The sequence below is a fragment of the Triticum dicoccoides genome, chromosome 6A, assembly GCF_002162155.2.
Source record: "Triticum dicoccoides isolate Atlit2015 ecotype Zavitan chromosome 6A, WEW_v2.0, whole genome shotgun sequence".
Lineage (NCBI taxonomy): Eukaryota > Viridiplantae > Streptophyta > Magnoliopsida > Poales > Poaceae > Triticum > Triticum dicoccoides.
Genome location: NC_041390.1, coordinates 292,974,253 through 292,977,659, shown reverse-complemented (window position 1 = coordinate 292,977,659; position 3,407 = coordinate 292,974,253). Strand labels below are relative to the sequence as shown.

At 47.3% G+C, this 3,407-nt stretch overlaps 2 non-coding genes across 2 annotated transcripts; one reads left to right on the top strand and one right to left on the bottom strand.

Annotated features, from left to right (window-relative positions):
- Positions 1-210: 210 nt before the first annotated feature.
- On the top strand, positions 211-284 carry TRNAD-GUC. Its single transcript has one exon. It is a non-coding gene; the product is annotated as a tRNA-Asp (tRNA).
- A 573-nt stretch (positions 285-857) lies between these two features.
- On the bottom strand, positions 858-929 carry TRNAK-UUU. Its single transcript has one exon. It is a non-coding gene; the product is annotated as a tRNA-Lys (tRNA).
- Positions 930-3,407: the final 2,478 nt, after the last annotated feature.

Sequence of the window (3,407 nt, the reverse complement as noted above, 5' to 3'; positions counted from 1 at the left end):
TTTGTCAACTGAAGTCGCGCATAGCGCCAACTAACTGATAGCTGATAGAGCACGGAGCCCCTTCTCTAAACGAGCAGCGCCATTTCTTTCTACTGTCGTTAAAAGAAAAAGAATAGTACTAAAGGCAAAGGGCATTCTGTTGTACAACTACTTTGGTATAGTTACAAAGGTAACCGTAGGTGACTGTTGAATTGACAGTAGTTACGAAAGGGGGAAATAGCTCAGTTGGTTAGAGTGTTGGTCTGTCACACCAGAGGTCATGGGTTCGAACCCCGTTTTCCCTGCCCGATCTTCCTCTTCCTGCCTGACTCATTTTGAAAACACTGGAAGCTGCTGATCCCAGCGTAGCATACAAGACAATTGTTCCTTCTTCGGTCTCCCTCCACCCCCTTCGTTTGTTGTGGGTCTCACTGCAGGCACTTACTTAATGAATGAGTGAAGATCTTCCTTCCCCCTTGTGTCTTACCAAGGACTGAGTTCCCACTTGTGGCGAAAAAAAGTATACCATCCCACCTGGCCTAACCCGGGGGGTTAAGATTCCTCTCGCATACTGCCAGTCTACAAGACGCCTTTTCTTGTTTGTTCTTCGAATTCTGCTAGTGGAGACTAATTCCTTCCGGCTAATGAAGATACTACCCCAGTCTTCCCATTCAATCCCAGTGGATCCTTCTTATCCCTTTTCATTGAACGAACCAAGTTCACCTATACGAGAGTGAGGAATAGAAATCCTACAATCAACTTCCCACTTTTGATGTCCCGTTTGACGATTCTGCTGCTTCTTTAGAAAAAAGGAGAAGGACAGGGGTCGCTAGTCAGAAAAGCTATAACTATCAATTCGAATTCTGAATGAATCAAATCTCCCCAAGTAGGATTTGAACCTACGACCAGTCAGTTAAAAGCCGACCGCTCTACCACTAAGCTACTAAGGAAGAACGGACTTAAGGAAGCTGACTCTCATTCTTTGGCCCAACCAACCACACACCGAAAATCCAAAAAGTGCATCACTTTTTCTCTTTCACATACACCGGGAGAAAGGGTGACGATAGCAATTGAGGGAGTCCTGGATTAGGGGGTGTCCGAATGGCCGGACTATACCTTCGGTCGGACTCCTGGACTATGAAGATAAAAGATTGAAGACTTCGTCCCGTGTCCGGAAGGGACTTTCCTTGGCGTGGAAGGCAAGCTTGGCGATACGGATATGTAGATCTCCTACCATTGTAACTGACTCTGTGTAACCCTAGCCCTCTCCGGTGTCTATATAAACCGGAGAGTTTTAGTCCGTAGGACGAACAACAATCATACCATAGGCTAGCTTTTAGGGTTTAGCCTCTCTGATCTCGTGGTAGATCTACTCTTGTACTACCCATATCATCAATATTAATCAAGCAGGACGTAGGGTTTTACCTCCATCAAGAGGGCCCGAACCTGGGTAAAACATCATGTCCCCTGCCTCCTGTTACCATCCGACCTAGACGCACAGTTCGGGACCCCCTACCCGAGATCCGCCGGTTTTGACACCGACATTGGTGCTTTCATTGAGAGTTCATCTGTGTCGTCACTTTTAGGCCCGATGGCTTCTCCGATCATCAACAGCGATGCGATCCAGGGTGAGACTTTTCTCCCCGGACAGGTCTTCGTATTCAGCGGCTTTGCACCGCGGGCCAATTCGCTTGGTCATCTAGAGCAGATCGAAAGCTACGCCCCTGGCCATCAGGTCAGATTTGGAAGTTTGAACTACACGACCGACGTCCGCGGAGACTTAATCTTCGACGGATTCGAGCCACAGCCGAGCGCGCCGCACTGTCACGATGGGCATGATTTAGCTCTGCCGCCGAACAGTGCCCTGGAGGCCGCACCCGTGTCCGCTCCGACCCCTAGCTCGGAGCCGATTACACCAACCGAGGATCGGTGGTTAGACACCGCCTCGGGGTGATGAGGACATCAATACAATTGTTACATCCACAGCCCCTGCTGCTATACATACTGGACCAATTACTAGAGCTCGTGCACGCCAACTAAATTACCAGGTACTTTCGTTTCTTTATAATGATTCTAATGTTCATGAGAATATGATGCTGCCTAAATTGGATACATTTGTTTTGCTTACAAATGAAGGGCCTAGCTTGGAGAAGGATGAACATTGGAGCAAGAACAAGCATGGAGATCATGGCATGCGCAAGGGAAACAAGAACGGAGTTACAAGTGATGATTTCAGGACTTTGAAGCCACCATAATGGGTGCATGAAGCCTTGGACGAAATATACAAGATGCCACTTCATAAATTTCGTCCCGAGGCTATTTTAGGTGCTGCGTCACCTTATTATTGGGCCAGGCCATGTAATTTCGAAATACATAAGTATATGCTATTTTTAGAGTCCGTATGTGTGGGGAAACAAGATATAGGGTTGATTTCGGACCCCTCCACCAAGGGCCACGAAATTCCCCCCTCTTCCTCCATATATACAGCCCTTAGGGCATCGTTTAGACTTTGGGTTTTGTTTAGATTAAAAGTTCGCCATAGTTGCAACTTCGCGTACTTCGTTTGTGTTCAACGACCAGACAAAGGCGTCACAGAACCCCACCTTGATCAATAAAGCTTTCATCTTATATTCGCAATATCCAGATTGCAATCTTAGTTTCTTGCTTGTTCTTCGTTTGCTCGCAGGAAACAGACCCTCGTGGTCAGGTTGATCGTGCTCCGGCGTGGTCAATAACCTCTCGGAATTGGTTTAGCGATTGCTAAGGCGCGACGTCCTCGCACGTTCGTAGTCGGATCGTCAAAGTCGACTTCCACCAAAGCGAAATCCACCATCTCATCGAAAGACGGGACACCTTTGCCTCTATCAAGTGGTATCAGATTTCCAGGTTGCTCGGTGAGATTTTACAGTTTTTCGTAGTTTAGATCGAGTCTGTTCTTCATACCTACAGTCCACGAAAAAGCCACAAAAAAAATTAGGGTTAGTTCATCATATCCGAACCAATCTGAGCCTTTGCATAATCTTTTTAGGGTTTTGCTTTGTTGAATTTGCGGTTGCATCGTCGTGTCTAGTTGCTGGTCTTAGAGTCTAGTCTTTTAGAGTTTCGAGTTCTGGTCATAAGTTGTCACGCCGCCGCCGCACCATCATCATCGCCCCTGCCAGCTACCACCACCGCTTATCCGCCACCGCTCCCGAATCCGTATCCATATACCACCACCAATCCGTGCCCATATACCACCACCGATCCATATCCATATACTACCACCGCTGCCATATACCACCACCATATATCCACCACCAATCCGAGTTCCTTGCATATTAGGTTTGTTTTCGAGATCCATCTAGATTCCGATTCGTGTTTCCTTGCCGGAGTAGGTTTCGGAAAAAAAAGAGTCGGGTAGCCACGCTCCGTTTAGGCCCAAAATTTTT